Here is a 13,538-nt window from a genome sequence, read left to right as displayed (position 1 = left end):
TGTAACTTGTTCTAGAAGGCCCAAGCATATCCCTACTATTTCTGTGGTGTCCTATGGCAACCTTACAGAGCCTTCCAGCAAAGCAATGTTCAGGAGGAGGAGAAGTATAAACATGGCAATTCACATTTTAAAGCCAAGTGTTATTTTGCATTTGTGTGGGCTTCACCTGCCTTGCTGCAATAAATTATCATCTCACTGTTATCTGTTTCTTAAGAGTTTTTACCAAATTTTAGAATTCAGTTCATTTTCCAGTTCGATTTCACATCAGACATTCTTATCTGTATCGTAGCACCTTGGGGAAAAATCCAGTGTAAATGGTGTCACTCATGACATGCAGACTGCTGTACTTGTATACAGTATACATACAATGCCTCTTCTATGAGCCTTGGGAAAATCCTCTTCAAAATTATTGGTTAGCACATTGGCTTTTTATAGCCTAAAAGAGAAGCCTAAAAGAGAAGTCACACGTGCCACCAGGATTTAATATCTGTGACCTTAGAAATTAACAAGGTCATCGGATCTATCAGATTACAACATAATTCCAGCACTGGTTTTGGCTTCTATAACCCCTCAAACAGCAACACAGAAGCCAGCAGACACAGGGCAAGCACCATGAGCTTGAGCTTCATCGGGGTCATCATCCACGCCCACAGCACAGCCAGGTTAGCTCTGTCTTCTAGCTCTGTCAAGAACATGCTCAGGATTTGTCTACATAAGGCACTCCAAAAAAATTAATCCGGATCAACTAAGTGAAGTAAACTGTTACAAACTATTATATTATATGGTATACAGTATAGTGTATAGCATATATGTAGTATAGTATATACTATGTACTATGTACTATATACTATGTACTATATGCTATATGCTATACTATATATATTATATAATTGGATTTAAATTCTGTGTAAGTATTGTCTGCACAAGTGTTTAATACTGTTTAGTGTATCTGCATTGGAAATCTATTTAGATTAACTTCTCTGTCTCACGGAGATGAGTTTTTGATGCCAAGAACTCCAACAGTGGTAGTTTCCTAATAGGAGCTCCCTACTGCGAGCCATAAAGCTTTCTTCTTTTTTTCCTAAAGATTTTTTTAGGGCTAGGGCTCTATGTAAACCCACAATTCTTAACTAGGCGACAAGAGAAATGATGGCAGTTATGAGAGAAGTGATACATCCAGCAGACAAGAAGCTCATCCTTGTATATGAGGTTATAATAGGAGATGTCTGGGTATATCAGACTTTCCTAAAATTCCAACTGATGGGTTAGTCCCAATGTGGAGGTTTTGCCCCTCTTTTCAGAATAATCAACAGAGACCAGAAGTGACTTGTGTGACATGTGGACTTTGTGCACCTGACACAAAAAGCAAAAATTGCATAACATAACTTTGGACATCTAAACCAGAGGTGTCTGCAGATGACCTGACAGATCACACTGTATACAAAAGAGTATTTCTGGGTGCAATTCCTCTCTAAATCAGATTACGAGTTACATACTCAAAGTATGTATTTCTCTCCTCTGGCTATAAGGAAGTGTAATGTGAGATGAGGAGTCACACTGTACACCTCTGAAGAGAAATTATAGCCCACCAGGAGAAATAAAGCCCACCAACTTTTCCATCAGTCTAATAGTTGTTGCATCTTGGCATGCCCTGCCACAGATGATCAAGTTAATGACTGCAGGTTTCACATTTCTGGAGGTACCACTGCCAACACCACAAAAGCTTTGCCAGATGTAATTCACCTCGTGAGCCCTGCTTCTCCAGCATGATTTCAGCCAGGCTGATACCTCCACTCGTAGGCAGTGCCTTCACCTGAGGCCATAGTTCAGCAATTGCTGCTGCAGGCCTTATAAAGTCCTGAATTATGTGTAGATAGCCTATTTTGGATGAGACTAGGTGGTGACATACTAATCTAGTTTCCTTCTGCAACAGGATAACAGATGGGAGAAGCAGAAGGTGTCATATCTTGACTGTTATCAACATTGACATGTATTATTCTTCTACCCAAGACAGAGAACACAGTTTAGAGGAAGCTCGTATGCAATGAGTACAGACTGGCTGGGAAGTCAATCACTAAAATCATTTATCAACAATGAATTACTTAAGTAGAAGGGTGTACAGAGTAAGTTTGGGGCTTCTCAATATTTCCATTAACAACCTGGATGATGGAAGATAAAATACATTTATTTGTTAGAGCGGGTAAGTCTGAGCTAATAGAGCTTGCCAGCTCTCTGGAAGATAGGACCAAAACTCAAGATTATTTTGACAAATTGGAGAAGCAATCTTAAAAATAGGTGGCAAATTAGGGAGATAGACAAAGTTCTGCACTTTCACAGTGTACAAACACAGGCTAGGCAAGAATTGGCTCCATTGGCATCAATTGCACAGGGATGCAATGTGAAATCTCCATCCCTGGACATCTTTAGGAACAGGCTAGGTAAATGCCTGCCCAGCAAGACAAAGGGATAGGGGGTCAATGGAAGAGGCTCAACGATCTCTGAGCTCCCTTCTAAGACTATTTTCCAGGATGCAGTCCTTCTGCATCTCCTAAACTTTTTTGTTGGGAGTAGTTGCGTTTAGAGGAATTGCACAAAGACCATCAGTGCTCATTCAGCATCCTTGGAGTTGAATGAACCTGAGCTTTTTAGCTGTTATAAATTCAGTAAGTCCGCTGGTTCTCAGAGTTCACTGCACTAAAGCTAAGGCAGTTAGACAGCCTGCCTTTATAATGCTTTCATTGAATAAATTTGCAAAGCTGCTACCTAGAGCCTACATTAATGCTCAGTACCACTTTGTTAATTTGGAATCCAGATCTGGTGACTGATTTAGGAAAACAGTTCAGCTAATCCCTAGTGAATAGAAATCCCCAGCCTAAAATTGTATGGCTCACCAGATTCCCACACGTGCGAATGCAGCAGCTGCCTTGCAAAGGGAAGTTAAAATATCGAGTACAAACTTTAGGGGGGTTTCACGTGACGTGCCTATTTTCCTTCCTCGGAGATCCAGGGCTCCAAAAAGCAGGAGCAGAGACAATCACCAGCTGCACAAGCCCACAAAACTTTCACGGAGGACAACCTCCGTAGTAACGTGGCAAGTGCACAAATGTATTCTAGAAACCAGTTCTGGCAAGAGAACATAGATAGAAAGTTAAAAACCATAATTCTGCACATTAGCCTTGTCTTGTTCCTTCAGTCAGCAGACACAGTTAGTGCACATAGCCACGGGATAGCAATAATCTATCTATTTTCAGCTATACTCATGTAATTGCCTTCTGCATGATAAAACAAGTTTCAACAGAGTATGATGAATAATAATTCCTCAGCTGGAGCTCCTGGGAACACATCCATCGTTACGGGAAGGCTCCTGTGCAGATTGCTTCCTGCCTCATAGGAGGCCCTCGATTGACCTGTTGAGCTCTGGGAGACAACTCAAGGCCCCTTTCCTCACCCAAACTTGGTCAGAGCTCGGCAAGGGGATGATTTTCCTGGGATGCTGGGATGTTAGATGCTGTACCTGCTCCTGCAGTAGCCATCCAAATTTAGAAGGAATAGATGTAAGGAAAACAACTATTGTAATTATGACTACAGTGAAGCAGGATATTCTTGTCCATTTACTTTCTAGTAAACATATGTTGCTATTTGCAATGAGACATCTCTGATATAATACCTAAGGGGAAAAAAAAAAAAAAAAAAAAAACGAGGCCCAACATCTAAAGGTACTCAGATATTTACCTCTAAGAGTAATAGCTAAACAGGATCCTGATGCCCAAGGATCCCAGATAACATTAGGGGATCTGGGCCTACAATCCCAAATGAGCTACTCAAGCAGCAAATAATTCAAGATGCTCTCAGAGGGGTGAGAGTCTGATGTGGTAACTTAGGGAACGCTGCTGAACTTTCTGAATTAGGTGTTGCTGGTCTGCTTCCTGAAATCTGTATCAGAGACAGCTGATGCCTACCAGCAACAGTTGTGTAGTACATATGGAAAGCAGGATAAAACCAGACAAAGATGTGTAGATTGTGTTAACTGAGTTACGGCTTTTGTAGCATCACATGTAGGCCAGCCACTCACACGAGCTGCAATAAAAGGCACGCTGCATTACCAAGACAAGGTAGCTACTCTGCGATGAGCAAATCCCTTCCAAATATCGCTTTACACGGGCATGCTTTTAATAACAAACGAGACTTCCTCTTCACATAACATTTGATAATTTTTATCTGTCTTGCTTGTATCCTTAGGCCATTGGGCTATACCATGAGGACCACATATTGTAAGCACACTACAGCTCCCCGTGATCACTGTAGCTTAGTGGCTCTAGTGAGTCAGGCGGCTTCTGGACTCACAGAAAATGATCTTACAAGCCAAGCAGGCAACATACAAACAAGAGCAGGGTGTAAAAGCTAATAAAAAGTGTTAAAAAGTGGTACCTCACACCATGCTTAAGCACTGTGCATTGCTGGCAGGAGCTGGCGCTGGAGTGGGAGCAGCACCACCACGTCTACACATCACAAGGCTCCCCGCAAACGCACACACCTCATTACTCAAACCACTTTCATTTCTCTTACGCAGATGTATATTGGAGATACTGAACCAAGTTTCCCTGTGCACTAGTCCTTCAGTACACTAAGTGGTTACTCCTCTCCAAATTCCCCCTGGAGCACTTATTGAGGCGGAGAAGAAACAGTAATTAATCTATTAAAATGAGGAAATGTAAATTCAGATGTATGCAGAGCAACGCTTCTTCTCTATTTACTCTTAATTTACATCCTGATGAGTCAAATCGCCACCGTTACATTGCCAAGTCAAATAAAACCCACTGGTGATTAGAGTTGCTCTGCGGGATTGTACAGCGTACACGTCTTTAATGAATTTGGTCCACAAGCATATGGCCAAGGATAAACTGCATTTAATACCTCTGAGCAAAAGTAATGATGAAAACAACTCCCCAGAGCCTTTCTGAGTGTGATTCTCAAGCTGAATAGTGATGTCTTTGATACGATTTGTGTGATAAATCTGAATTATTCTCCAGGAGCCGTTGTCCCCCACTCACACTCCCAGAGCTCTGGAGCTCTGAAGGGCCGCTGCTGGCATGTGAGCATTGGGGTTTGGTTTTCTGATGGCTGTTTTTTCCCCAAAAAAAAAGTTTGGGGCAGTTTTAATTTTTGCCCTTTGCCTTCATGTTTCCAGCTCCCAGGCCAAGGTGTGGGGCGGAGGAAGGGGCTGCTGCGCTGCGCTGCCTGCCGGCGGCTGACCCAGAGCAGGGGAAAGGCTTAAAAACAACATAAAAAGGGAGGAAACCACAAGGTGCATTCGGTGCACTTGCAGAGAAACCAGGAGGGGCTGATACTATCAGTCATATCTTCAAACTTGGGGCAAAATACTGATTTTTACATCCAGGAGACGGGGAGAGGCGGACATCCCACGGGCAGACAGCACAAGTGGGAGGCGGTGGCTGCCTTCAGCCAGCCCTTGGAGGGGTCCCTTCCCCTTTCCCTTCCCCTTCCCTTTTTCCTTCCCCTTTCTCTTCCTCTTCTTCTTCCCCTTCCCTCCCCGTTTCTCTTCCCCTTCCCTTCCTCTTCCTCTTTTTCCTTCCCCTTTCCCTTTCTCTTTCCCTTTCTCTTCCCCTTCCCCCCAAGACGCTGAGCACCAGGACCAGGGATGGGGGCTCAGTACCCCTGGGCTCCCAGCCTGTCTCAGAGCTGTCCTAAACCATGCCAAGATTGCCCCAGAACCCTCCTAACCCTGTCCCAACTGCCCCGGCACAACCCGAAATTGTCCCTTCAATTCCCAGCACAACCCTAAATCATCCCAGCACAACCCTAAAGCGTCCCAGCTCTGTCCCTGCCCCTCCGCAGCCCCCCTGCGGGTGCCACCTCCCCCCTCGGTGTCCCCCCGCGGCCCCACACCCCATGAGTGCCACCCTCGCTGCGGGTGTCGCCGTGCCCGGGGACATCCCAGAGCCACCACCGAGGGGACAGGAGCGAGAAAATCCGGGGAGGGGACAGAGGTGACCAAAATACTGACCCGCAGCAGCAGCTGGAGAGGCACCCGGTGGCTGCAGCTTGGAGAGGGGGGGGACAGCTTTCACCGCTCCGGCCGCCTGCGAGGGAAAGATAAGAGGCTGGTGCAGAGGAACAATTAAAAAAAATAATAATAATAAATTACCGAGAAGCCCTAATTCACTTGAAAGCCGCTGCGACTTCGCCAAGCCGCTCGTCCCGCCCGGCGCAGGGGAGCGCCGGCGGGGGGCGCGATGGGGACCCGGGGGGACCAAAAGGGGACCAAAAGGGGACCCCGGGGACACCGAGGGAAGGGGAGGGATGCCCCGGGGGGGACACGGGGGACACGGGGACATCGGGCACGGCAGGGCTGGGGGCTGAGCGCGGTCCCCCCGGGAGCCGGGCAGCCGGCACCAAGGGCTGCCGAAACGGCCCCAAACGCCGCGCCTGGCGCTTTGGGATGGAGAGGGGCGAAAATGACCCGAAGCGAGTGCCAGCCCCTAAAAGTTTTGTTTTTAGGGCTTATTTTTTGGGTTGATTGGTTTGTTTTTCATTCTTTTTCTCGCTTTCCAGGAGTTACGCTCGCTGTCCCCGGCTGCCCACGTCCTCCCAAGGCACCACAAAGTTTCCTTTGGGGAAACCCCAAGGCGCCGCGGCACCTCCTCGCCCTCCCGACCCCCAAATCCCCAAACGGCCCCGGTGGCAGCCGCCAGCTCCCGGCCCCGAGCCCCGCTCACAGCATCGGGAGCAGGATGAGACCTCCCCGGGCCCCCCCTCCCCTCCTCGCACAAGGACGCGACCGGGTCAAACCCCAAACCCTTGGAAAAGCAATTGTTCGTTGTCTTTTTTTTTCCCCTTTTTCCCCCTTTTTTTGTTTTCCCGGAGATATTCCAGCCTCTTGCGACCCTCCGGAGTTGGCTGCGTTTGGGGTTTGTTTGTTTGTTTGTTTGTTTCAGGTTCGGTCGTTGTTTTTTTTTTGTTGGTTTTCTTTTATAGGGTGTTTTTTATTTTGTTATCCTAATTGCATCGTTTGACCTCCTGCTCAAAGGAGGGAACCCGTCGCTCCTTCCCGTGCGTTAAACAACTCCCCGTGTGCCGGCAGAAAGAAAAGTCCCGGCAGACGCCCGGGACGCCGAGGATTTGCATTTGGTGGTTTGCTGTTTTTTGTTTTTTAATGACGGGATTGAAACCCGCCGAGTTTAGGTTGTGCCCTAAAATGAGGCTAAACGCGGCCATCTGCAGCGCTCAGCCCACCTCAGCTCGCACCCAAATCTCCGCCGAGTTGGGCGAGACGCGAACCGGGCAGCCCCGGTGTCCCCGGGGGCGGCAGTGGGGACGCCCGAAATTATAGGGTCGGGGCCATCTCGGTGGGACAAAACGTCCTAAAACGGGGCGCTGGGAAAGCTGCCACCGGGGGGGTGCCCCGGACCTCGAGCCCGTCGGGACGGGCAGATTTGGTTCTCGTCGCCGGGAAGGTTTTGGGGCTGGGGAACGAAAAGGGGAGAGCGGGTTCCCGGAGGGGAACGGGGAGGAGCGGGGTGGCCGCGACCCCACTGCCCCGCTCCGCTCCCCGCGGCCGTGCCCGGCTTGGGGCCGCCGGGGGCACCCCAAAAGCGGAGCCCCCTGCCCCTGCGGCTGCTCGGCAGGAACGGAGGGTTTCGAGGAAAAATAGTCGCGGGGAAAATAATGAGGAGAAGTAAGAAAGAAAGGAAAGAAATTAAAGGAAAGAAAGAAAAGGAAAGAAAGAAAAAGAATGAAAAAGAAGGAAAGAAAAAGAAAGAAAAAGAAAAAAAAAAGAGAAAAGGAAAGAAAGAGAAAATGAAAGAAAGGGGGAAAGAAAGAAAAAAGGAAATGAAAGAAAATGAAAGAAAGGGAAAGGAAAAAAAAAATCGGGAAAAAAATAACAAGTCGTCGCTGGGAAACCTCCCTCCAAGCCCAGGTTCTTGCATTTCTGTAGGGTTTCTCGCTGTTTGCCGCACACATCCTCCCACGTTTTAAAGCCTCCACTAATTTTACGCAGCAGCACCGAGGCTGCGGCTGACACTTTCCAGCTACAGCGGGAAAGGAGAAAATAAATAAATAAATGGATAGATAAAAAATAAATAAATAAATAAACAAACCACCTCAATTCAAAACAACGATTTTGCCCTTAGCCGGCACCCAGTTTTTTGGCTCTTACCGTCCCGGGATTTTCGCTCAGCCTCCGCAACACCCCGAAAAACCGCGCTCCGTTTGCGCAGCCCCGCAGCGAGCAGCCGAGCTGGCCAAAAGCGAGGCTATTTGGGGAGGGGGGAGCCAAAGGGGGGATCCTAAAACCTCGCAGGGATCCGTCGGAACGAGAAAAATAATAATAATAAATAATAAATAAATAAATAAAAAAACTTTTGCAAAAGTTTTTTTTTTTTTGCGAGCTGGCCGCGCACTCCTGGGGCAGGCAGCGGAGCCCGGAATAACGATGCTGGAATCACGGCGCGGAGAGGTTCCAGAGCGAAATGGTTTAAAAAAATAATAATAATAAAAAAGAGGAATAAGAAAAAGCCCTAAAATCTGCCTGGAGGTGACTCGGGTTTGCTGCGGGTCCGGCTCCGCTTGGACGCGCGGAACATGTTTGCTCCCTGCGCGGTTTTTCCCGAAATCCGGCTTTTTGAGCCCATTTCGGGAGCGCTCCCAGCCCGGGGCTCCGGGGCCCCGGCTGGGATTTGGGAGGCCGGTGGCGACCGGGGGTGCTCCGGGACCCCCCCAACACCGGGCAAGCAAAAACCCCAAAAGAAAAACCGTGTCCCCAGCCGCCCCCGGCCGCTGGAGGTGCGGGCACGGCGAGCCCGGCACCAGAGCCCTTCCCTCACCCCTCCCTCACCCCCTTCTCCTGCTCAGATACCTTTTTTAGAATTTTATTTTTATTATTTTTGATTATTTTTCCTTCTTTCCCCTACTTCCCACCCCCCAAAAGCCGTCCCCGTGTTGCCTTCTCCCCGCAGTTTGGGAGCTCGGCTCGCACCGCTGGCTCTCCGTGCCACCCCGGGGAGGGATGGGGGATTTTTTATTTATTATTTTTAGTTGTTTTTTTTTTGACAAAATCGAGATTTTTTTTTTTTTTTCCTCCACGTGGTGACCCAGCGGGGATCCCCCCCGGCTCCGGCTGCCGGCAGCTCTGTAAAGCAAAGCGTGCATTGGGAAACGCCGCTCGGGACCCAGGAATTGCCGCCCCGACCCCAAAAAACCCGCAGCCCCAAATCCTCCCCGCTTCCCTCCGAAGGCAGGCTGAGCCCTGGCCGTTTCGGGAAAGTTGTTAGGAAGCAGGATTTCATATAATTTCTTTTTAAAAAAATAGCGTTTTGGGGGGGGGATTGCATTCGATCTCTCCATCCCGCTTGGAAAGGCGCTGAGCGGCTGCGCTCCGCCGCTAAAACCCTAAAAGTTGGATGGGAGGGTTTTCCAAAAAAAATCCCCTTCTCGCAGCAGAGAGCGCCTGTGCCCCCCAAAGGCTCAATTTGGGGTCACTTCGCCCCTTTTTGTCCCCGCTTCGAGCCGCTCAGCCCCTCGGCAGGTTGCTGGGAGCTCGGAGCCCCGCTGGCCGTGCGAGGAAGGCAGCCTGCAAGGAGCGCAGCCCTATAAAGCACCCCACTGCCTGGGGCGGGAGGCAGGCGATCCCTTTCGGCTGCTCTTTAAAAACTTGGGGGAAAAGAGAGAAAAAAATTGGAAAAAAAAATAATAAAAAAGCCATGTGGGAAAGCCTCCCGCTTGCTTTCCTCGGGAGGGCAGGCGAGCCGCTGTGCCCGTCCTGGAAAAGGGAAAAAAAAGGGAAAAAAAGGGGGAAAAAAGGGAGAAATAGGAAAGAAAAGGAGCCGGCGGCGCTCCCCCGAAGGCAGAAACGAAACGGCCGGGACGAGGCGGCTGCCGGGGAGAGGAGAAACCGGGGGAGGGATTGGGATATGGGATGGGGACTGGGATAGGGGATTGGGATGGGGATAGGGGATAAGGGATTGGGATGGGGATAAGGGATTGGGATGGGGATGGGGAATTGGGATGGGGATAGGGGATTGGGATGGGGATAGGGATAGGGGATGGGGACTGTATGGGGTCGGGGATGGGGCCGCCTCCCCAGAAAAGCCCCTGCCGAGCTCCCCTCGGTTCCCCGAGCCGCACGGAGCCCCCTTCCCCGCAGCCCCCCAGCCCCTTTGCGCCCCCCCTGCCGGGCTCCGGGCGCTCCCCATGGGGTTTTACTCACTCAGCCCCACGCCCCGGGCCGCTGCCTTGCCTTATTTCCTCCCTTTCGCCCCTTTTTTTTTTTTTTTTTAAGTTTTTCCCCCCCCCCAAAAAAAAAGCGGAGCCGTCCGACGAGCGGCGCCGAGCGCCCCGGCCGCCTCCCACCTAGGCGATTTTCGTTCTTACACGCTTTGGGTTTTGTTTTTTTTTTTTTTTTTTTCTTTCTTTCCTTTTTAACCGGAGCAGGAGGAAAATAAAATAAAATAAAATAAAATAAAAATCATAAAAATCGTCATAAAACCACCCCCGGGGCTCCACGGGGGAGCCGTGCCCGCCGCGAGTGGGACGGAGGAGGCGGGGAGAGAGGCGGGTGGTGAAAAGGAGACCCCAAAAAGGGGCTCCCCTAAAAGTGGCTGCCCCAAAAGCGGCTGCCCCAAAAGAGAGTGCCCCCAAAACTCTCCCCCTTTGGGATTTCCACAGCCGCCGTGCGTGGGCCGGGGGCGGTTTTATGGGGGGAGGGCCTGAGGTGCAAGGCCTGGCGCTGGCACTTTTTAATTCTCGTTTTTCCCCTTTTGTTCCTCCTCGCCGCCACCTCGGGCTGCCCGAGGCCCTTCAGAGGGGCGTCCAGCTTCTTCTGGGTGTCCCCACACCCACACCCCAAACCCCAAAACCCCCAAATCCCTTCCCCTAAAAGCCCGGAGCACGGAGCCGGCTGCACCTGCGAGGGCCGCTCCCTCCGCAACAGGTTCGTCCCTCCCCCAGCCTTGAGGGGAGGGGGGGGGGGGAGGAAAAAATCCTACAAAATCCTACAAAATCCTACAAAATAGGCCAAAAAAAGAAAAAGGGGGGGGCAAGCGGGGCGGGGCTGCGCTCGGAGAAGGAGGAGGGGGAGGAAAAAGAGGAGGAGGAGGAGGAGGAGAGGGGGGAGCCCGGGGTCAGGCCTGTGGGGTGTGTGTGTGGTGTGTGTATGGGGTGTGTGTGTGCGTGCCCCCCCCCGGCCAGCACCAAGTGCCACCGCTCCGCCTTCCCCTTTTCGCAACGTTGACGCAATCTATAAATAGTGGAACAAAAGGAGCAACTTCCTCGCAGCTTTGCTGAAACGGCACAAAAAAAAAAGAAAAAAAAAAAAAAGAAAAAAAAAAAAAAAGGCGACCGGAGTGGGGGGGGGTTTGGGGCTGTGAGGAGGAGGAGGAGGAAGAAGACGAAGAAGGAGGAGGAGGAGGAGGAGGAGGGGGGGGGGGGCGGGCGGGTGGGTGGATATTTTGATTTTTTTTTTTCGATTTTTTTTTTTTTTTCCTCCGGTTAAAAGCCGGAGCCTCCCTCCCCCCCCCGCTACTGGGAGCGGAGAGCTGCGGGGTTCTCATTCTCCTTATAGGATTTTTTTTTATATATATTATACGATTATCCTTTTTTTTTTTTTTTTCCTCGCTGCGAAGCGCCGGCAGCGGCGGGGGGGGGGGGTCCCGTCCTTGTCGCCGACCACCCCCCTCCACCCTCCACACACACCTCCCCCGGTCCGTGACAGTAAGTGCCGGGGACACGCGTGGCCGTGGGGTGGGTTTTGGGGCGGATCGGGGTGATTTTGGGGTTTCGGGGGGGACGCGTTTGGGGAGGGGGCAGCGCGGTGCGGAGCGGGGAGGGAATTTGGGGGCGGCGTGTGCGCGCACAGGGGGGGTGGAAAGGGGTCGTGTCGCGCGCGTGTGTGTGCCTGTGACCCCCCCACCCCAAAAAAAAAATAATGGGGGAACACGGGGGGGGGGGGGCGCGCGTGTCCCGAGCGGTGCCAGGATCGGTGCGGGCAGGGGCAGGGGGAATTACATCATCCCTATGGGGGATGCTGCCTCCGCGTGCACGCGTGGGGAGGGGGGGGACAAAGCGCGGGGGCGCGCCTCCCACCCCAAAATTTCCCCGCGCCCCCCCCCCCCCCAGCCGGGTCGGGGGAGGGAGGGGGGGGGGGGAGATGCGCGCCCCCGCGGCAGCCGCGAGCGCGCCGCCGAGTGTTTACAGTGCTCACGCAGCCGGCATTGTGACGTGGGCTGAGTGACAGCCCGCCTGGCCAATCGCGCGCGGCCCCGCCGCCCGGGGCTGCCCGCCAAGGCCCCGCCGGCCCTTCCGTTGGCGCCCCGCCCACCTCCCGCAGCCCCCCTCAGAGGAGGGGGCCCGGGGGGGGGGTCCCTGAGGGCGGCCCCCGGTCCCCGGCCCCCGGTCCCCGGCCCCCGGCCCCTTCCCGTTCCCCTGCCCCGGTCCCGGTCCCGGTCCCGGTCCCGAGCCGAGCCCCGGGCTCCGCTGCTCGGAAAGTTAGCGAGGGGCTGAGGCGGGCTGCTGAGGCGGCAGCCACGGCTGTCCCCCGTTTGGGAGGGTGTTTGTCTGAACGGGTCTCCCCCTTTGTAGGGTGGCCGCGCTTACGGGTCTGCCCCGTTGTAGGATCTACACCTTCACACTTCTACCCCCTTGTAGGATGTGTACACTTACAAGTCTGCCCCTTTGTAGGATACACAATTTTACAGGTCTCCCCCTTCACAGGATGTATGCGCTTACAGGTCTCCCCCTTTGTAGGATATACATCTTTACACCTACCCCCCATTATAGGATATATACGCTCCGAGGTCTCCCCCTGTGCAGAATATTCATCCTTACTGGTCTCCCTCTTTGTAGGATATCTATGCTAACAGGTCTTCTCCTTTGCAGAATATCCATCTCTACTGGTCTCTCCCCCTCTATAGGATATATACATCTCTACAGCTCTCCCCCTTTCTAGGATATAGACATCCACAGCTCTCTCTTTGTAGGATACCCACATTTATAGGTTTCCCCCTTTATAGGACACACACTTCGAGCTCTCCCAGTGGGATACTCAATCCCACCAGGATCACCCGGGCGCGTCCGCCTTCCCCAGACACCCGTCGGCACCGTCAGCGACGGCGCGCTCGCTGCTTTAACCGTGTAGATCCTTACACTTTTTTCCATTATTCATAATTAATGGGGCAAAACGCGCTCGTTTTGTTGTCGCCAAACCCCGCAAGGGAACAAATGCGCGCTCTGGAAGCGCCCCGCCGGCCCTCGCGTTCACGCAAGAGGAAAACAACCCCTCGGAAAAGAGCGGGGCCGGGGAGGGGGGACGGGACGGAGATGGCGATGAGCCCCCTCTCGTCCCGAGGGCGAGGAACCGCCACAGCGGGGTCTCAGGTCCTGACACTGGGATGTGAGGAATCCGCTGGCTGCTCCCTGAGGGGCTCGGTGTCTGCATAAGCCAGCGGGGGGCTGGCTGGGGGCTGAGGGCTCTCTGGCTGCGCCGCGAGCTCTCGGGATTTTGGAAAAGTGGTTGGGAAGGG

This window comes from Aythya fuligula, chromosome 1 (assembly GCF_009819795.1).
Source record: "Aythya fuligula isolate bAytFul2 chromosome 1, bAytFul2.pri, whole genome shotgun sequence".
In the NCBI taxonomy this organism is placed as follows: Eukaryota; Metazoa; Chordata; class Aves; order Anseriformes; family Anatidae; genus Aythya; species Aythya fuligula.
This window is presented reverse-complemented; position numbering follows the sequence as displayed.